Source organism: Ixodes scapularis, unplaced genomic scaffold (assembly GCF_016920785.2).
Source record: "Ixodes scapularis isolate PalLabHiFi unplaced genomic scaffold, ASM1692078v2 PGA_scaffold10__122_contigs__length_95168666, whole genome shotgun sequence".
Classification (NCBI taxonomy): domain Eukaryota; kingdom Metazoa; phylum Arthropoda; class Arachnida; order Ixodida; family Ixodidae; genus Ixodes; species Ixodes scapularis.
Genome location: NW_024609836.1, coordinates 86,896,921 through 86,919,686, shown reverse-complemented (window position 1 = coordinate 86,919,686; position 22,766 = coordinate 86,896,921). Strand labels below are relative to the sequence as shown.

At 44.8% G+C, this 22,766-nt stretch overlaps 1 pseudogene; it reads left to right on the top strand.

Moving 5' to 3' along the window:
• Positions 1-15,187: 15,187 nt before the first annotated feature.
• Positions 15,188-16,845, top strand: LOC121834811 (annotated as a pseudogene).
• The last annotated feature ends 5,921 nt before the right edge of the window (positions 16,846-22,766 follow it).

Below are 22,766 nucleotides of genomic sequence, written 5' to 3'. Positions count from 1 at the left end.
AATTTCAAGGCGAAAAAGAGCACGGGGACTCACATCGGCGCCGACATTACCAGCTTCCAATGGTTTGTTTATGGGCGACGGCGAGCGTCTTGCCCACACTCCATCGCGCATGCACGGCGCCGGTGGAGTCCGCTAGGGACGCTCCGGTTTGTTTGTAAATATGAGTTGGTCTATTCGCGACTCCAGCAAAACGGACGCCACCAAGCGGGAAAACCGGGAACCAGCCGGTCCAGGTCGCTCCGCGCCCCTCCGCGTCTCTCCAGTGGTGGCTTTCGCGGAGACCTGTAGTCGGCGCGGTGGCGAGCAATGTAATTTGACGAAAGTCCGATTATTTCTTAAGTTTGCCTGAGTGATAATCAGTGTGGTGAAGCCTCAGTAGATTGTTTTCTTTGAAAGCCCGTTTACTCCACAGCGCACGGTCGCGTGCTTTCGATTTCTTGGATGGGGAGGAATCACGGAAAAACGTTTTGATTTCTTGTCTGTCTCGAATCACATTCAAAGTGACGACTACTTGGTAACTGATACGTGGTTTCTTTATAAGGATGTAGAACAGTGGACTGAGGACGACAAACGGGGCATTTCACTGGAGGGAACATCAATGTTGCAGTCAAGTGAATGGGAATGTTCAATAGCTGCTTTTCTTGAGTTTGGTTGTGTTCGCTTAGCTTGAAGTTTGAGCCACCCACGCCGGTCGGTGCGTTGGCTATTCATCTTGGCTGCTTTTCGTCGAAAAAGCCTCTGGACCACACAGAAGGAGTTGGGCTGATTTCGCAATCACTTGATTCAGGAAAACCTGTTCGCTGCAAATGATGAATGAGGGAAATTATCTGTTTTCAAAAGGTGGGGGACGAGTCTCGCAACGTTAGATGTTGTCACGGCATTTTGACCTATCGCGCCTCCAATATTTATATTACGAGGACGTCGAAGCCAGCAGCAAAATACGTCTACATTGCTCAGGTTGACCGGCCACAAAAAATACTAATTCTCTCCGTTCAGGATTCGAAGCAAAGTTCAATGCAGAGAGGTTCTGCGTGAATCTCCGATGAAGACTCTCTTCAGCTTGTCTCCGTACTGCCGGCTAGAACCATTTGGCTTAGTTTAAGTAGTACCTCTCTGTCTGTCAAATATACTTTAATTCAGCAGCTCACCTAATAGCTAGTCAACTAAGCTCATATCTGAACCCGAAGAATATACTAATATCGCCTTAGTGGGACATAGTACGTAATATAATACAGAACCCGCTCGTCGAAATGACTTCTCGATTGCTACTAAAACCTGAATTGAAATACGAGTATCAGCTGCTTAGTGGGGCGCCGGCGGGTTAACATGGTCCTTGGCTCAAGAGGCGCTTGCTTAATTTTTGTAATTTTCCTGCAGCCTGTGTTGTTGACCGAGCAGACGACTGGAGCTGTTTCTTAAACGCGGATACGCACAAAAGCTCGATTTCGCGGACAGATAAGTCGCATGGTCGAGGCTTGCGAGTTAGCTGAAAAGTTACTCACTGTGGAACAATTCTGCCGTCATCGCCGCTTTCCTTAGATGATCAAAACTGATTAGTACATTACCGCCCCTCCGGAGCCCATAGTTTCGGTTTTGAACGAAATCTCCGAAACGAAAGTTTGACATGAAAAGAACAAAAACCACCGGCAAAACAAAACTATGTTTTGCAAGTTTATCTGCACCGGCTACACTTAACCGTCTCAGTTCAAATACCTATAAAATTGGGCATTAAACAGAAGAAAATCTGTTAAATTGAACGCGCCACCTATTCGGGCGGCCCGGCCGAGCCGACGCGACCTGGACTCAGCCGCCATGTTTGTTTGGTGGTGGCGCCCCCTATAGGTCGCTGGAGTCGCGAATAGACCGCTCCACTAGGAAGAGCGGAAAACGAAAAAATACCCTCTCCCTCTCACCCAGCGCGTCGTCTGCTCCGCCGAGTTGGCTGTACCTAGCATCCGGCTGACGTTCAAACTCGGTTTAAAATAGCGTCATCTTGGAAATTTCAAGCGCAGATACGCAGATTTTGATATGCAAGTTATTGTGCAATGCTGAGCTCGATAAAAAGACTGACCGGGTCCAATTGCGCTGTTACCTGCGTGCAACAAAAAAAAAAAAAAAAAATGGGAAATGTGTGTCAGAGTGGCCGGTCCCGGCGAAAAGAAAATCCGGTTGCTGTAGCATTTTTACTGTAACAAGTTCGTACTGGCGTAGGCCTCTGGCGACAATGAGTGGAAGTCTGGAATAACAAATAAAAACGTGCTTTCCTGACGGAATAGACGCAGCGGTTGAGCGTAGTACTGCCGGCTGACTCCACTGCTTTTGAAGTAACGAAACAAAGATCGCTAGTTGATCATTTACTGAAATAAAAAAAAAACAAATCGCTATAGGCTGGTTTTGGAGTAGTCATAAATATTCTAAGAACGCGAAACACTTGACAACGGCAGCCACGAGCGAGAGTTCTATGTTCGGTACAGCCCGCCGGTACAGCCCAAAGATGGAGAACGGCAACCTCCCGGTCTGTCGTCACTGTCGTCGGCTAGCGGAGTCGGGCGCGTGCCCTCTCTCTCGTTTTACACCACCGTACCTGCTGAACTTCCCGGATGTGCGGAGAGGGCGCTGCGGTCGAACAAAATGGCGCCGCCCTGAGAGCGCTAAATGGAATGGCTTATAAGGTCTGTTCGATTCGCCTGAACTGGCTAAACTAGTTCAGCAGCGCCGGAACTGGAGCATTCAATTCAACCGAAAATTGCACGGCCGCTGCACTGGCGCCTTTGATTCATCCCAGTTCTGAACGAGCTGAGACCCAGTTCGTCAAAATCTTGCACCGGCTCCGGAGTCAGTTCAGCGTCCGTGCAGAAGCATACGACAAGAGCAGACGACACTCCTCGTCAGTCCCTGCTCGGGGTGTCATTTCTCAAACTAAACTCTAACTCAAACTGTTTGCTTATCTCCATTTGGAGCGGGAAGACAGAAAAAAAAAGCAACTCAGTGGTTGCATGACGATACTCTGCCTCCCCACAGCAGCGAAAAGAAAACAGCAGGTACATATACATAACGTTTTTCACAAGCATACCTATAACACAAAAAAAAAAAAACCACGTTAGGTGGGGGAGGGGGAGAAAAGTAATCGATTTACCCAAGTTTACAAATTCCAGGGGCACTTTCCCACAAACATGGAACGTATGTACATTTTTTTAGGGTTTCACTCAAAACTTCTGCATTCAATTCAGTCAGGCGATTTAAGAAAAAAAAAAACGAGGTACTGTATATTTAAGCATCTGATTACCGTAGTTCATTCTGGAGTGCAGAACTAACCACGAGCCTACAGACCGAGTTTCATAGGCAACCTCTCTCATCTTAAAGGGATACTACAACGAAATTTCGGCGCTCATTTGTTGGTCTATATGTGTTCAAAGGAGCAGTATCACATCGAACACACCAATATCTTGTTAAAAAATCACGGAAAAATAATTTTACAACGAATTAAACGATTAGCAAAGAGCACCTGGCGGATGTCGCTAACGCCTCGTTTGTAATGCCCGTCTAGGAACCTTGGCAGGTAGGCACGATAACTGCCGGCCTCCGCCTTCGGCCGCGACGAGAAAAGAGGGGAAGGAAAAACTCCCCTCTTCCCGAGAATCACTTTTGTGTGTCCCGAAGTCGCTATTGTCCCCCACAAGATTATAGAACATTAACCCGCCACTCAAAATTCGTACAAAAGGAGCCGCTTCGGTACAAGTCAAGAAGGTAGGAGAAGCTCCTCCCATAAGCGGTGATGCGCCCGTTTCAAATCTCTCCGCAGTCGAAAGAAGAGTTCACTGGAAACGCTCCTTGTTCATAGTTTTGTTTAACCCGAGACTGGGGTATTTCGGAAAAGGGACGAGAAGAAAAGAGGCCACAAGGAGGCGACGCCTCCTTGTGGCCTCCTTGTGTGGCGCCTCCTTGTGGCGCCTCCTTGTGGCCTCTTTTCTTCTCGTCCCTTTTCCGAAATACCCCAGTCTCGGGTTAAACAAAACTATGGTTAACTTCCACCAGCTCGCCTGCACCCTTACAATGTTTTTGCTCCTTGTTCCGCTTCAATGGATTCCAACTTGTCTTTGATCCCACTTTTTTAACAAAGCGACCTTTGTATTCATCGGAGGGGGAAGTTAATCCTCGAAAGTCGTATTTGTTTCCATCGGAGGGGGAAAACTCTAATCTCCCTCTCGTGCCTTCCACAATGCTAAGTCAAAGTCGAAAGATAAAGCGCACATGTACAGAAAAGCAAAATCCTCCTCGCGCGTTGGCCGCACGTCACGGAAACGATGGGACGCTATTGGATGCGGAGGTGGCGGAGGGATCCATGATTCCCTTTGAGGGGCATTTGCCGCTACCTTGTTAACCTGTAACCGACTATAGGCCATCCTCTCGACCTCAGCCTCGCCGTAGCTTTGCTCGTCCCGAGACGAACTACGTCACGATTGCGTTGGATGTCACGTGCTCTGCGCTGGGCCTTCTCCGAGCGCTTGCCAGAGTGGGCCGTTTCTAACGAAAAATACAGCCACGAGGCTCAAAAGTACAAAACGTGCGATTGTCATTAACAGATATTGTGGATCATAGTCAACCTATTTTTGAACACGACGGGTATATTTCAAATTTCGTTGAAGTATCCCTTTAAGGTTGGAAATTGACATGAACATATTTTCTTTTTGGCAAAAAGATATTTTCAATGCAAGAAAAGTTTATAATAATACTGATTAGGAATCTGTACAATATTCAATCTACTTAATAATGGACTAGTATGACTATTATATGCAGCATTACATATAATGCGAACTTTTTTTTTGTAGAGTATGTATCAGTCTTATGTTTGTAGCGGTCGTTTTCCCCCTACTAAAAATCAGTCTTGGGTAGTAACGCGTTACTAGTAACGCGTTACAGTAACTTTGTTACTTTTTTGGTAACTTGTAACTGTAACGAGTTACTTTTTAAAAATATAACCTGTAACTGTAGTTTTATTACTTCAGGTAACGATGAAAGTAACGACGTTCATTTGTCGTTACTTTCCAGTTTTTTTTGTGAATAATATATCTTTGAACGAGTACAATTTAGCCATTATTTGCGCTTTCCAAATTGTCTGTTCTGACATTCCGAGTGTCAAGTTATTTTTTGCACAAACTTTTGAATACGTTCTTTCCCGCCAGTCACGACCCGAATATAGCCACCTGTAGATTTGGTGAAACAAAAAAGGAGTTATCTTTAGTACGCGCTCGTACTTTGGGACTGAACACTTGCATCTTAGTATCTTGAAGAAATATCTCTTTTGCGGTTTTTCTTTTTTCTGCGCAAACGCGTTTTAATCGGGTGAATCAAACGTGAAACAACAATACACGCGGAGGGCACTGCGAATGTTTCGTATTTTGATTAGCGCCACCACTCCGCACTGCGCATGTTTCGTATTTTGATTTGTGCCTCTACTTCGGCGTAGTGTCAACAGTCGAGGCAAAATTTACTGCTGTTTTCGCGGGGTTTTTTTCTGGCTTGCCGGGTACGAAATGCAATATGTCCAGGGTCTCTATGAACCCAGCGCAACCGTCAACGAGCCAGGAATGTGCTAGTGCTACCAAGGATATGAATGTTGATAACAACAAAGAAGAACTAAAATGGCCGGCGTACAGAGAGTATTTTGCTGTGGTGAAGGTGGTTACTAACAACTTGACTGCAGAAGACGGCACTCTGTTGCTTCAACGCCTACCCGGCAATCAAAAACCTGTTCCGGCGACACAACACAGCAATCCCATCGAGCGCGTTAGACGAGCGCCTGTTCAGCAAGGGCAGGGACGTGTTCGTTATCAAGCAAGGGAAACTGTTTGACACTAATTTCGAGAAGCAACTGCTGCTAAGTTACAATATGAAGTAAAAAGTACACTTTATGCAAATAAACTTGGTGAAAAGCGTTTTCTAGATTTTCCTAAATTTTTTTTTTGTGTTATAGAAAAGTAACTGAAGAGTAACGTCATTACTTCTTTAAAAGTAACTGTAACTGTAACGAGTTACTTTTTTGTTGCGGTAACTGTAACGGTAACTTCGCTACGTTTTTCTGAAAGTAACTGTAACTGTAACGAATTACTTTTTAAAAGTAACTTACCCAAGACTGATTGTTCTCCCCCCTCCTAGAGATAATTCGCGTAGAATCCTCAGTCATCTCCAAAAATAGTTGTCCGGGTTTGGGTGACAAACGGGTCAGTCGCGTTTGTTTCTTTGCCTTGGTGCAGTTCTGAAGAAAGGAAGCTCTCCCCAAAATGTGCCCCAAAACGAAGTCATCGCGGATTCCGTCCGATCGTCAAGATGTGACTGTCGTCGACTGTGACTGTGTTATTTGAGATCTTTCTCAAATAAATTCGTTTCGGATAACGCTGCATCGTGTGGTACGTACGATATATTGTTCGAATGTCCGTGTCCTGTCCATCGGTAAACACGTTATTTGTGAGCGTGAAAAATGCATGCCTTTCGGCCCTCTTCTGTTGCAATTTATTTTTGACAGCAAAGCGCTTTGTCGTTTCACATGCGGCTAATCCCGCGGCGCCGTCAAAACCTATCGTAAGAAGAGAAAGAAAATAACTAGAACTACACATTCCAGTCGCATTCGTTCTGTCGCGCGCGTACCCAACAAAAATAGCTTAGTTTCATTTTTTTTTTTTTTTTGCTTTTTTTTTTAAATGTGGCACAAGGCTTTCTTAATTTCCTCGGGAACATACATGTACCATGAAACACAAAATATAGCGGGAAAAGACGAGAATTTCGCCGCCAGCAGCGTTTGAAACTGCGCCTACGCAGGCTGCGCCCATTGAGATCACAGTCCACTCGGTTAGGGTTAGGAGGGACGCCGGTGAGAGTCTAGCCTCAAACACAGTGACTGGGCTCGAAAACGGTTGGTTGCCCCTGGGGTCGAGTGTTTTATGGAAAGAGCTGAGCTCGCTGCTGCTTTCTTACCACCGGCGAAGAGAGAGAGGGGAAAGATGCTTTTGTACGAATTTTCAGTGGCAAGTTAATCTTCTATAATCTTCTGGAGGGAAAATAGCAGGGTGATTTCAGATAAGATCGACCAAAGGATGGCTATACTCCGTTTCACCTTCCGTCCGAGCACAGCGGACGCTAGGAGCCATCCCAGCCAATGCGGCGTTCAGGGAGTGTCATGCGACCTTGAGCTCCCTGCGTCGCCCCGCCTTACCGGCAGGTCACGCGACTTTCTCCCGGCGCTGGATCGGCTGGGATGGCTCGTGGCGTCCACTGCGCTCGGACTGAAGGTGGAACAGAGCATAGTCGACATTTTCAAATCAACTGATGTTTTTATATGTTATTGTCTAGTGTCTGGTATGAACGAATCCAAACTTAGTTTTGACTAGAAAAAATACTTGGGGACAGGAAAAATCGTAAGGCATGAGGTGGTGGACAGTTGCATTAACGCGCACTGATGGAGGGGGCCCGTTTGAGAGTGAATAACTAAAGCGATAACATTAGGAGAACTCTAATACGTTTTACGCGCAAACGATGGGTATAGCTTGCTTGTAATATAAAGTAATCATATTTATTCAAAATTTATTTATTTTTCTAAAAATTGACAAACATGCCTGCTCGAACGACAAATGGCAAACTTTGGAGGTCTGTATCTCATGAAATAATTTAATCATTATGATATAATTTGCAGATATTATTCTACTAATATATAGCTAATATTTAAAAAATAACTAAGGTATCTGTGTGATACAATAGTTAGGATATATTTAGTCAAACATGGAAAAAAATCAAACAAAGAAAAATTCCGATGCGAATAAAAAAAAAAACACCACCCTCGATTTTTTTTAAATTTAGGTAACCTGTTATACTCTATTTCGGCATTCATTTCCATTAAAAACATGTTGCATCATTTTATTGAGAAAGAAGATACAACTCCCCAAAGTAGGGTCCTTTTTCAAAGCCTACACTTAGCAGTGTTTTATACAAGAACTGACTCTGAGTTCCAGTTTCATGAAACCAACACACATCTTTTATATATTTTTATTCAAATGAGGCCAATGATAACTAAAGAAATCGTTCACACACTTAAATTAAGGAGAAACTACTGTGTACAAAGAGGTATCATATTACGGACTAGTAATCCGAGAAAAGATCATGCAGCCATCGGCCACTAGGAACTTTGTTTACTTTATTCTCCTGCGACACTATATGCTATTCCCTCTTCCGCTCTACCTTCATCTCTCTCTCTCTCTCTCTCTCATATATATCCCTGATATATATCCAGAACAAAAACATGTTCAAGCATTCCCTTTCTGCGTGGTAGTGTTCTGTGGCTAGCAAAAATCATTTCCTCGCTAAGCTCACGATTATGGCAAAATAGTTGCCGGAAACCGCAGACGACACTCGTCGCTAGTTCTGGCAAAACGGCCGATACAATCTTTTTTTCGCATTTCCCCGCTCGCTGTCAAGGACAAGGGGGTTCGCTTCAACCAGCAAAACATGGCCGCCGACGCCTGTTTACTGAGCAGTCATGCCTGTCGCCATCTCACTCGCTGGCGTCACGGGCGATAATATCAGGCACAAAGGGGCACACCAACCGGCAGCATTATCCCCAAATACTCGAGCCTCGCGTAAATACATAGAGTGTAAACGCTGTCGCCATGTTATCGTAGTAAGACCGCCCCCCCCCCCCCTCCCCCAACGGGGGACTGCAGTACGCGACGGCGTACTAACACAACGGCGACGATATCGACATCGCGGGCTCCGAATTTTCCCATAGTTCTACTCCACGGGCATTTCTCGAAACGCTTGATATTGTGTACGCCCGCCTGGAAGGATTTCAGGCGCGTAGTTAAGATAAGGCGGTTCTCCGCGGCAAAAGAAAGCAATTTCACAAAAGCTTAAAAGCGGCGGCGACGCGTGTGCGGTGGACGCTTGTAGTTTTGGTGTAGACAGGGTGTGTGTGTTCTCGTTGTTGACACCAGCCGGCGATAAGGCACTGCAGGCGGTAGCTCAGTACAGCAAGGGCTAATCCGAGTGACCATCAACGTAACCCCACCGCCAACCCCTCGCGAACCGGTCGCCGACATGGCTCAGGCTGTGTCATGAACCACGTGGTAGAAGCTCGGGTGCTTTCATATCAGCGCGTGGAGGGACGACAGTGCGATTCCGGAAAGTCTTTTTCGAAGGCCGCTGACCACAATTTTTTGTCTGGAGACTTTCCCTCTTTCTTCCTTTGACGTGGATCAAGCTTTGCCGACAGCCTCAGTTGTGACCTCTCTTTTCAAATGTACGTTTGCAGTGAGTGAGCTCCTCAGCCTCGGACTTGTCACTTGTGCACCCAGTAGTTCTTTCACTTGGCAATGATATGCCATCAGTTGGGGTTTAATTTCTATTATTTATGTATACATTATGAAGACGTCCTGGAGCTCCGAACGAGTGTTTTGTGCAGATTACTTTTGCAAACACAAAAAGACTATACCAAAGCAGCGGAATTTTCGAAGTGTTGGCGAGTTGGACCTAAACTCGTTGAAGCAAATTCTTCCGCCTGACTGTTCCACCAAAGTGAGTGCGACGGACTACCTGTGCTACCATTGCTTCATGCACATCACTAAGGAGATCTTGATGCGAAGCTCAGAGCAGTGCCCTGACATATTTGTGCCAGCTGAAGAAGCAATTGAAGATCTAAATCGCAGCATACTACCTACAGATGTGTCGCCGCTGAGACAACCAAGCGTCGTAAGAAGTCTGGACAGGCCTGCCTATGTCAAGAGAAAACAGACAGAACTGGAGCAGGTTGCTGTCAAGAATATACGCTCAAGGCTACGTATTGCGTACTACAGGGACGCACCATCGGGGTCGTCCGAACCAACATGCTCCACATGCACTGAGTGGGTGGACAACTTTCGGTAGGCCTTTGAAACCGCCACCTCTCTCCGGGAAAGTTGTCAACTGCTTACACTCCTGCCGTCAACACTGACGAAGAATGAGGTTCAAAAGATGATTCCACAGGCCTCAATGTACCTCATCAGTAAATCCCGAAAACTCAAGGAAAAGCATGGCGTGTGGTATGAGCCGGATCCCTACACGAGGTGCAAGGTGAGCCCTGAGAACCTGTCTGCTGCCCTAGAGTACTTCACGAAAGACGAGCTACAATGTTCGCGCCAAAGTCCCAACCAGAAGGACGTCATCTCTGTCATGCTCAACGGAGAGAAAACGTTCGTGCCAAAGCGCTTCATGACACGCTCAATACGAGAGGCCTTCCGTATATACAAAGACAAGCATCCCGATTTCGGCGTTGGGCTAACGAAATTTTATTCGTTGCGCCCTAGATGGGTCCAATGTATTCCACACCAGGAAGTGTGCATTTGTGTGCGCTGCGCCAATTATTATCTTTGTATTGCCGCTCTAGAGAACGTTACAGGCTCAACATTCAACACTGGTGAAATGAACTCGGAATTTCTGTGCGACCCAGCAACAGAACTGTGCCTTCAAGGAGACTGTGATCACTGCCCAAAAGGCCAGTTTCTTACACTCCAGGAACTTGATATCCCGGAGGATGAAGAGATTGTGCTTGCAACATGGGAGTCCGGCGACCTTGTGAAAAAAACTTTGGAACCTGAGACTTTCCTAAAAGTCATCCAAGTGACGGTTGGAAGTTGGGTACTTCACAACCATATCCGGCAAACGCAAGGTAAAGCGATCTACGATGAAAAACAGTGCATGCAACGCGGGAGCATTGTCTTTCATTTTGACTTTGCTGAAAACTGGACCATCGTGCTTCCTGACGAAGTGCAAGCATATCACTGGAAAAAAAAAAAAAAAAAACAAGTTTCGATATTTACATGTGTAGTGACGACAAGAAAATCTACAAACAGCTTTGCCATCATCAGTGAGGACCTGTGTCACGACGCCGCTCACGCTTGCTTGGCTCTAGAAAAAGTGAAGGAGTGGGTTGAAGACAACGTTGCGGTATACTCGTACGTGACGTACGTAAGTGACGGCGCCGCCAGTCATTTCAAGAATCGCTACCAGCTTCACCAATTTGCAAAGGACGATTGCCCACAAGCCCAGTGGTTATTTTCTGCATCTGGACATGGGAAAAATGCATGTGACGGAGTTGGCGGACTCGTGAAGCACCAGGCCACGCTGAACAACCTGAGAGAACGTTCAGTAAGCGCAATTCAGACGGCCAGGACAATGGTGAGCGTTCTATCAAAGAAACTGAAAGGCGTGCATCTTGTATATCTGGACGAAAATGAGGTTGTTCGGTATCGTGAACAAAAAAAAAGAAGAGTGGCTGACGGTGCGCGCCTTCCCTGGCATTCAGTCTTGGCACGCGTGGCGGCTCAGCAAGTCATCAACAGAAGGGACCTGTGACGTATATGTAGCACGGACAGTCGGATCTGCTTGGAAGCAACTTTATTAAATGGGTACAGCGAGGAAAACCTCAGCGTAAAGTGCCGAATTTGATTTCCCAAGGACTGCTCATTTGAATGCAGGGACATCTTATTTATCACATTTTTCTTCACGGGGTATTTAACCTACTGTTTTTTGTTGGTGGTTACTAATAATTTTTATCTGATAACTATAAAAAAAATCCCAAAATGTTATCCTCGAGCAGGATAAAATATATCGGCTTGCCACGATGCATTCATACACCGAGAGCATCGAAGCTGCTCCAGTTAGGCAATATGGCATCCGTCACCTGAAATTGTTTGTAATCGTAAATACACAGCCAACCTAAATATCTTACTATTATATCTTTGTTTTTGTGTGTGGAAGTAAAGTTATTTATTTTACTCTAGATGTAAAATATACCGGAAGGTACAACTTTACACTGCATCATCTTTTCTCAAATCATTAGTCTCTAATATGATACCACTTTGTACGCTTATGTAAAATGCTGTATATAGTTTCTCCTCCCTTTTACTGTGTGACCGATCGCTCTTTTTATCAATGACCTCATCTGAATAAATGTATATAAAAGATTTGTGCAAGTTTCATGAAACTGGAACTCAGAGTCACTTCTTGTATAGGACACTGCTAAGTGTAGGCTTTGAAAAAGGACCCTACTTTGGGGAATTGTTTCTTCTTTCATAGTGCAATGATGCAACATGTTTTTAATAGAAATTAATGCCGAAATAGAGTATAACAGGGTACCCAAATTTTAAAAAAATCGAAGGTGGTGTTTTTTTTTTATTCGCATTGGAATTTTTCTTTGTTTGATTTTTTTCCCATGTTTGCCTAAATATATTGTAACTATTGTGTCACTCAGATACCTTATTTATTTTTCAATAATAGCCATATATTAGTAAAATAATGTCTGCAAGTTATGTAATAATGATTAAATTATTTCATGAGATACAGATTTCCAAAATTTGCCAATTGTCGTTCGAGCAGGCATGTTTGGCAATTTTTAGAAAACTAAATAAATTTTTAATAAATATTATTACTTTATATTACAAGCAAGTTGTACCCATAGTTTGTTTGTAAAAAGTTTTAAAATTCTCCTAATTTTATTGTTTTAATTATTCACTTTCAAACTTGCCCCCTCCATCAGTGCGCGTTATTGCAACTGTCCACCTCTCCCTGCCTTACGATATTTCTTGTCTCCAAATTTTTTTTCTGGTCAAAACTAAGTGTGGATTCGTTTATACCAGACACTAGACAATGTCATATAAAAACATCAGTTGATTTAAAAATGTCGACCAGCCACCTTTTGGTCGATCTTATCGAAATCACCCTATAATCTTCTGGAGGGAAAATAGCAACGTTTGGGGAAGCCCGGGACCTACAAAGGAAAGTCGCGGTGATAAGGGAATTTCTTCTCCCCCTCTTCTCTTCCGGTTGCCTAAGAGCTGACGGGAAACTCTTTCCGGGCATGCGCTGTGAGCAGTTACCTCAAATATGGCGTCCAGTGAATACCCCCTATATAAACAGTTTGTATTCCGTGATCTAAATAATACGGCTTTTATTTTACTGCCCTTTATTTTTAAGGAATTTGAATTTGTCAAGGCATCTACCTTTTCCAAAAAAAATATATTTTCAGTACTTATAATCTGATCAGTATCACCACCTGAAAATAATATACTGGTATCATCAGCGTAAATAATAAGACTTACGTTGGTATCAATATTTACGATGTCATTGATGTGTAGATTAAAAAGAAGTGGTCCCTGTATGCTCCCTCGCGGCACGCCGGCAGTTTGATGCCTAAGATACGATTTTTTTTATTATTATTATTTATTTCAACGCACCAGTCTCGATAACGAAGATGACTTCTAATGATATCTAGAGCAACGCCACGAATACCATAAATATACAGCTTTTGAAGTAACGTGTCAAGCTTGATCCGGTCAAACGACTTTGAAAAATACACCGAGCGTTAATCACTTTTTTTTTCAATGTTGTTCAAAATAAATTCCTGTTGTTTTAACGAGGTAAGTTCGGTAGAGAAACGCTTCATAAATCCGTACTGACTGGGCTTTAAGATAGAATCATTTTCGCAAGAACTATACAGCCTGTGATATATCATTTTTTCTAGACCTTTTGAATATAGAGGTAAAACAGAAATCGGTCTATAATTTTCGAGGTTGTGGGAAATAACACTAACATGTTATTTCCAATAAACTTCAGTTGAGAGTGCGCCTTGTCCTGTTTCCCTTTTTTGTAAGTCCCTGTATTTTTCGCCGCTGTCTTTTCCTTTCCACTGTTTACATTTCTGTGTGACGGGCCAAGATGAGTCATTTGCTTTTGTTTATTTTGTTTGTCACAGATGTTTGCTTGTAGGAGCACTTGTAGCAATTAAAGGTAGCACACACTACGCTTCGAGAGAGAGAGTTGTCGGCCTGTCATTGGAGAGTTTTAGTAGATCGATCAGATACCCGATAACGATACAATACATGTGCAAAGGCGACGGCGAAGTATCGGATATTGTTTTCGGAGCCATCGGAGCCATCTACTAAAACTCTCTAATTCAAGCGTGTCCGGCCCGTTCAGTACGATGCCCAACAGCAGTTGCGGCCGCTGCTTTCGTAAAGCGCTGGAACCGAAATGTCCGCGACGCTTCGATCCACGGGTGTGGATTCGATTTCGGGTTGCCTTTCTTTTCCTTTGTCGCAGTTCGTTCGTGCACGCTTTTCGCGACGGCCAGCAGAAATTCAACGACCGTCTCTTTTCCTTGTCTGCGGTATTGTCGTTTTTTGTTGTTTTCTTTTAGCTGAGTCAGTTTTGGTCGAAAGATTCCAGCGTGATTCACACGAGCGTTGGTTTCATATCTGAATTGATACCAAAGTCAAGAGGTCAGCACATTCCACGGAAAACATGGAACGAAATGCAGAAAAATCAAGGAATTCACATGGTGAAGGGCCGGAATTAAAGAACTCCCGAGGGTATGGTTAAGAACACTCACATTTTGTCACATTTAACTTTTCAAATTAGACAAAGAAAAAAGATTATATACTTCGAAGTTCTACTTAACATTCTCTATGTGCCATACGTTCAGCATCGGCAACGCTCAAACCGAGCACAAAAAGGACCGACGTCGGGAATCGCGTGTTCCGTTCTTTCTTTGGAAAGTGAGAAAACATAAAAAAGACAGGAGCAGGAATAAATTTCTTGCGAAAGGGTTGGCAACTTGGCCTGCTTGAGTAAGGGAGAGTATGGGGAATGAAGTCCGTCACACAAATGAGGCTTCAAATGCGAAACTCCACAGTGCGAGCAAGGTTTTTTTTTTTTTGGTCCCGTGCCGTATTCATCCACTCCCTGGGGGAAGGGGAGGGGGGGTTTGTCTTGCGTTTTTGAGTTCTTCACACTTCCAGATGAGATGTTTGATGGTAGGGGCTTGATCAGAGAAGCAGCTGCTGGAACGTGTGATCGGTGGAGATTCTTCTTGTCTGTGCATTTGATTGTAACACCACTTCCCCACCTCGTCTTCTGCCATGGCGAAGCCCGTTCGTGCTTTAGCGACAAGCACTTGGGCCGTTCCAGTGGCGTAGCCAGGGGGGAGGCTTATAGGACTTCAGCCCCTCCCCAAATCCAGCAAGGCGCTATGATATACACATTAATTTTGTGTAGATTCACATATACACATGTATTTTGTGTAGATTCACATATACACATGCATTTTGTGTATCCGCGCCCCATTTCATGGATAACCCCAGCTACCTCATTCCTCCCCCTTAAAAAAATGTCCGGCTACGTCACGGGGCCCCTCGAGGTATAGTCCTCTGGTTAGCGGATTATCTCGAGGGGGGTAAACAAAATATAGGAGGACGCTTAAAAAAAACGCAGTAGCTAAACATATAAACCCCCGCTCGTTCTCAAGCCGTGCAAGCGTGTCTGCGTGGTCTGGAGAAAGGAGATGGCGTTTCGATCGGACGCGTTTTCATGTTCTCCGCTGGAAATCACCTATCGGCCCTAGGCCTAGAGAACCCTTCTTTTTTTGGTTCATCTGCTAACAACGACGTGCAAAAGATGCACCCGGACAACGCTGCGGCCGCACCCGCTGCCCCAAGACAAGGACAAGCTCAGGCGACGAGCCAAGAAGAGTATCGAATTCTACTTCCACGGTTTTCCCTCGGAAGCTTGTGCATCAATTGTTTTTCTTCATGCCGACATATCGGGCAAGCCCTACAGTGCAATTGATTTTCGCGACGAACTCAGGGATGCCATCGATATCTGTGAATTGTTGTCCTCTGAACAGTTCCAAACGAGTCACGTTTGCCGACGCTAGTGAGTTCTGAAGCCACGGAGAAGCTGAAAGTGGCAAAAGAGCTGACGGTGAAGGGTAAAAAGCGCATGGTCATCGTCCCCAACTCGAAAGACGTTAAGCTCAAGATGCTCTGGTTTCCGTCGTACCTAGAAGATAAAAAGATTGCCGAAGCACCGTCGCCATTTGGAACCGTGCGGAGAGTCGCGAGAGAAAAGTGGCGCGTGCCAGGAATGTAAAACATGGAAACGCTGAACAGAGAGGTCTGCCTGACCCTTCATGGCACGGAGACGTCAGAAGATGTTTCCCATCAGTTCAGAGTAGCCGTTATAGACGCTCTTCATAACTGACCTTCAGTTGTGTTTCCTCTTATTTTCGTCACTTGGCTCCATCATTACCACAGCAGGACACGGCATTGGCCTTTGTGGAGGCTCGTCAAAGACCGCTTCGGTGGCTTGGTATCTTGGGAAGACGAGAGGTCAGCAATGTCGGGTGTAATCTGGCGAGTGTGCAAAACTTACACAGTCCCTTCTGGTAATGTCAGGACGACCACCCTTGTGTCTGTGATGCGAAACGTTGGTCACATACGCAGGCAGTGTCGCACCCCAAAGTGTGCGCGTTGCAAAAGATTGGGACGCGAAAGTGACTATTGCTATTCCAGCTTTGCAGCCACGTGCTACGGGGCTCTGGCACAGAACGAGATGCCATTCAGGAGTTTATGGAGATCTCCGAGGTCGTAGACGCCAATGGAGAGGCTCTCACAACTCAAGACGAGGCTGCTGCAGAGTCCGGACATCCGACTTTCGATAAGAACGAAGGTCCAGCTGTCAAGAAACTCTGAGAGACACCACAAACCAACTTTCTGACGGAGAAAGAAGTGAAAGACTCACAGGAAAGCAAGGACGAAGACAACCCGCAACCACGGGGGTTAACAGCAGCCTGCAGATCTTGCTGGCGAGCCGACGACGTCCGAAGAAAACGGCGACCTACCAGACTCAATGGATGTAACAAAAAGCAGCTCCAAGGACACTAACGACACTAGACGGAAACAAGATGTGGCACCTGACATTACTAGCGCGCGTAAACGGAAACCTACATTGCACACTAGCTGCTAGTGTTTCAGCCCAATCCCATAGTATCGCTCTTCTCCTTCTCTTTCTCCCCCTCCCCCTTGCTCTCCTTTTTCCCTCTAGTACAAGCCCTCGTTTTGCGACACTAAATGTCCGAGGCTTTCATTCTAGGAAAAAAACAATATCAGCTGGAACACCTACTTGAAGATGATGGTGGTTGACTTTCTGGCCATGCAAGAAACAAAGTTCTCAACAGATGATCAGGTAGAGCGTGCCCTGCAGCATTTTCTGCGTGACTATGAAGTATGTGTCAGCCATGTTGCTGGTCAGTCTCGAGGCTGTTTACTGTTTATTAAAAAATCTTTTCAACTGTCTAAATAATGGTCACCACAGACCTCTGTGGCCGCTTCATTATGTGCTACATGCAAGTTTCTGACATAAGGTGATGAGTTATATACGCTCCAAATTAGTTTAATAACAGAATTGTGTTCTTTTAACCACCTTTGGCCATATTTAACTTCTGGTAGAATGTTAGTTCTTCTAGAAGATTTCAATTGTGTTTGTGACGGAGCAGATAGAACTCCACCTAAGCCCCGAATTAACAAAAGCGCACGACTTCTGCTGGACAGAGTTGACGAGGGAAATCTTTTTTATGCTGCCGCTTTCCAGCGGGAAGAAAACCCTCTGCAATTTACACACTTTCAAAAACTCCTCTCCGCGAGGTTAGACAGAATCTACTGTCTAACCATATGTTTAGGAACCCTTCCCCCGTATCCACGCCCTAAATTTGTCTAAAAGCACAAATCAAGCAAAGTCGGGAATCCGGAACCCCCCCCCCCCCTTTTTAATTCGCTACTGATCCCAGCCTCTTTTTCCCAATCCTCTTTTCCCTCCTTTTGAGCAGGCTGGGGTACACCCTCTCCCCTGTCGCTTCGGCTGTACAGTTGTACCTGTGGTGAGGGGGGGGGGGGGGGGGGGGGAAAGCGCTAGCGCTGCAAAATTTTGCAAAAGTATATGTAATTGTGCCTGAAATTTTGCGATTACTGACGCTAAACGTAATTAAATTACAATTCCTTTTAACCAAAAGTAATTAATTACAATTGCAAATTACCAGGAAAAGTAATTAAATTACAGTAATTGAATTACTATCCAAGTATGACTGGTACGGAGTTGCGACTGGCTTGGAGAGACGAACCAAGAACTGGTCCTACAAACATTTGTCCATTTTTGCCTTTTCGACGGTCTGCAACATTTTTTTTTTTTTTTTAGCGGCCAAGCTGTGATATGTCCTGCAAGTACAGCACTGTACAAGGATGTATTCAGAAGTTGCTCAGAGTGTTTGCCGTCTTTGTCAGCAAGTTAGGGTGACCACCCGTCCCGCGACTCGCGGGACTGTCCCGCATTGACGGCTCGTGCCCCGCGTCCCGCAAGAAATTCCCAAATCTTCAAAATGTCCCGCATTTCACTTCGTCGTAAATTCACTCTGAAACTCACGGTGCTGCCGAACAAGGGGGCACGTGGAAGCGCGAAGGTCGCTGGTGATCGTGTGAATCGTAATGGTACGCAATTAGGGAGTTTTCGTAGATCGTTTCCGCTGTACCGAAACGCTCTCCGCAACCACCTACGCTAGGCCATCAGCACGCCGGCGCAGTAGCGGCTGCTTCGTTGCGGTGGGCTTAGCGGAGGGGGAAATGCGGTAATTATTTGCATATCGCTGTGTCAATGCGAAAGGGTTTCTGTGGAAATTTTTTCCCGTGAATACAGCCGCACAAGGCAAAAAGCCTGCAACTCAGAACGGGCAAAAAAGAACATAATGTTAAAAATGTGTGTAGGACCATGTTGATAAAGGTAGGCGTTGACAGGAAACAATAACTCGAAAAATATTCACTGTTTGATCATTTTATTTTATGCATCGAGTTCTGCTGCAGGCGATTTTTATGTTTTCGATTTCGACACATATAATATGTCGCGAATTTTGTGAATCGCCTACAATTCGCGAAAATTAGGACCCGCAAATTATTCCAAAACATCAGCTTTGACCTAAATCTCGAAATGTTTAGCCCCCGAAGAACAAGTCCTTTACAGTATTTGGCATCAAAACTATATCACTGGGAGTGAAAAATATTTGAACTTAATTGCTGCAATACAATTTCCAGACGCATAAACAGCACTGGATATTAAATGTGTTAACGGAGCCTCGGTTCGTGGTGTTCGTGTTAATAAATTCTCTCTATCTCCCTCCCTCCCTCCCTCCCCTCCCCTCCCCTCCCCTCCCCTCCCCTCCCCTCCCCTCCCCTCCCCTCTCCCCCCCCCCCCCCCCCCCTGCCCGCATGTCCCGGATTTCGCTAGCGGGAAGGTGGTCACCCTACTGCAAGTCCACCTGGGAACCCATGCGTCGTGACTTGTTTCGACGTGTATCAGATGGTGGACTAGGCCTTCCTCATTCATTTATTCGCCAATTGGTTTCACGCTTTCGCTTCTTACAAGACCGGGAACATCATTTTCTTCGAGATGTCTTTCAGAACAAGATGGGATGCTTTCTTTCAGACTTTATTGTATCCTTTAATGGATAACAAACATGATGGAACACCTAAAGGAAGCAGTTGATGCTTGCCACTTTTTGTCAGTAAGATATTCAAGAGGCTATCTGACATCTGTAACACGCAAGTAGTTGACAAGAGATCTTGTATGTGTCCTCTTTCCAATGTCGGTTTGATGGTCCTGACCAAGATGTACCATGCTGGGTAAAGAAAATGTGCATCCCCCTGGTGGCAAAATCTTCCTTTCTAAACTGCACAAAAGGGCCTACATGTTCTGAGGTCAGCGAGAGAGATTTTGGGGGCTTATTGCGCAAAAGCTACGAGTCCATCTGCGCCAAGCTAATTGAAAATGAAAGGATCATTGATACGGAGGATTTCACAAAAATATAATTAAAAAGCTAGAATTGGCGTAAAAAGCCAATACTACCAAGAAATTCTATTACTCGTTCAAAAGGAACTATAGTATTCTCCCACAGCGAGAGCAGGATGAAATGGGATATGGTGTAGGAAAAAATTCAGGAAAATGAATGCGGCACTTGGGCTCAAGGCCGAACACAACCACAAGATATGCAAAGCTGGTGAGCCTGTCACCACACTGATCACACACCGGTGGATCAATCAATATTTTGCTACATAGTGACATGTTTTTAATAAAGCAAAAATTAATGGCCACAACATGTAGACTGGGAAGGGGGGGACAAAGGTAGCAGATGACAGAGTTGCCAGAAACCATGTAACTACACCCGATCGCATTTTTTTCCCCTTCGTTTTTTATATTGTGCGAAACAGGCGACAGCATTGCGGGCACCATTTGTCGTGCAATAGTTTTGGAATTATATTCGTGCCACTCGCTGTTCTGCGCTTCAACATCCTTTAAAACATGCTTTGCACTGAAGTCGCATCATCCATTTCGCACCACCACGGAAGAGAATGAGGGGGAGGCTGCTTTTGTATGAATTTTGAGAGACGGGATAGTCTTCTATAATCTTCTAGACGGAGAATAGCGACGTTTGGGCACGTCTGGGATACACAAAAGAGAGTTCTGGAGAGGGGAGTTCCTCCTTCCCCTCGTCTCTGGTGGTGACCACTGACCGGAGAGCTGACGGAATGACGTCAGGTGCAAAGCGTGTATAAGATTTGAAAATGAGTAGTGAATGCTTGTGATCAACTCCAACAGTTTTAACATTGTAAGGTCCAAGCACATGAGGGGGCACTCCTTGTTCACAGTAAAGGCTGGTGCACACATTTGCAACGGTTGCGTTCGCATGCAACCGAAACGACTGTAACAACAAAATCACCGGGACAAGTGTTCGCCGTACACAGAATGGCAAGTAATGCAAGAGGTAGCTTCGTGAAGCCATCCATGAATCAGTCAGTTTTGGTCGTTACGGTCGTTTCGGTTGCATGCGAACGCAACCGTTGCAAATGTGTGAACCAGCCTTAATGCAGCCAGCAGACTGTAGATGAGAAAGTTTGCTGCCAATTTCCCTGCAGCAAAGGCACTCCGCAGGCTCGAAGTCGGGTAGCACCATGCATTTCCCGCATACACACCTAGTAAAGAAATCACATACTGTAAACAACCTTTTTTTTTTTTACGGGCTCAATATTTTGCGATTTACGTCAAAGCTGAAGTTTTGGAATAATTTGTGGGTTCTAATTGTCGCGACGCAGTGGAATATCAATATAGATTCTAATGTATTTACATTTTATTGATTTTGTTCGCGGGACCTATTTTTCGCAAATTGTAGGCGAATCGCGAAAATTAGGTCCTCACGAAAATTAATTCGTTTACAGTATTCAATACCAAGTATGCACTTTGTGCTTCACGTTTGTGCATTTTTCAAGCTCTTACCGATTCGTGTTCGTAAGATGATCAATGTCTCCAGCCAGGGGAAGGCGCAACGACTCAGCAATGTCTTCGTGCGAATTTGCTTGGTGGTTGAGCGCGACGTACGGAATAAATCCTTATTATTTTGATCGGTAAAAGATTACTTTTTCAAAGCTAGGCAGATTCGTCAGTACCGCAGATGACAGTTCGGAAGCAGAGGTCCCACACCCGTCGTCCGCCGCCATCACTTCCACTTCGTTCAGTCGTCCAGCCCGCGACTTGGCGATCCCCATGTTACGACGCCGTGCTGAGAATTGCACAGCACACATACTTCCGCTACTGTGTGCAACTTTTCTTTACTGTAAACGTATTGGCAGCTTCTTAAAAGCTGCAAAAGATGGGTTTCATATATTTTTTTTTCTATTTTTAATATTGAGAATCTTCCTTCTATGACCCACGACCGATTATATTTGCTGCATCTGTCTGAACGGGACGTGACCCCAGAGAAGAGAGTGAGGGCGACTCAAAGTGGCCAGTTCTCTATGAGCAAATTTCGGGAGGAAAAAACCGAATTTTGAGCCACAATTTATGTTTTGGGTAGCTGGACTCCCCTATGTCATGTAAAAACAAGAACCCTGGCGAGCATAAATACCCTGTCAGCGTCCCTTTATAACACTTTCCGAAAAGTAAAACCTGAGCGCCTTCTTCATGACGTCACTGAGCAGAAAAGCGACAGTCGTCTAGGCACTGGGCTCTGTTGTGCCATAGCCCCATAGCCTCGATGGTGCCGACGCACTGGCGGGGCGGCCTGTACCTTTAATTGAGAACACTGCACGAACGTCACTTACTCCTGAGTGAGGACGACGCGATTAATCGAATTACAGCCTTTAGACCTATAATACAGAACTCTGGCTCTTAGGGTTACGACCAAAAATACTTATGGGAAATATTAGCGACTACATCCTTGCCACAATTATTTAACTTGATCTCCGTTACGAAACCAAAGCGCTGCTCTACAATCGCAAATATTTTAATTTGAAAGATATTTTTTATGTCCATGCATACCGGACAACTAGAAAATATGTGCAATAGTATTTAATGTCTAGCACCTTCCAGGTGATTCCACGAAAGAGAAAATAAAAGCAACAGCACACTCTCTTTCTCCCACCACAGGTTATACAATAACTTTTGTATTTAAGAAAATGTATGAAAGTTAGTGACATGCACTACTTAAGGGGTCATTTGTTTTATTAAAAAAAAAATAGGTTTAAGAAAGTGAAATAGGCAAATCGGACATGAAATGTGACGGGCCGCAACACGTGCCAGGAGGCCATCATGTAATAAACGAACGTGACAAATGTAAACTTCGTCTCACGAGACATTTTCCTTTTGCCTCCGTTCCAGGTTTTAGTCGGTTTACAAAAATGTCCTGATCCCTTTGCAATCTTTCTTTTTTTTTTTTTTAACTGAGGCCTGATACCAATTATTTTGACGAGGATGTAACGAAACAACAACATAAGTATGACAGCAGCTTTTCCAGGATAAAAGCTTCCAGTTTTTGGACTGAACATGTTTTTTAGAAACTTCTTTTATTAAACAGCCACGAGGAAACCAAGATT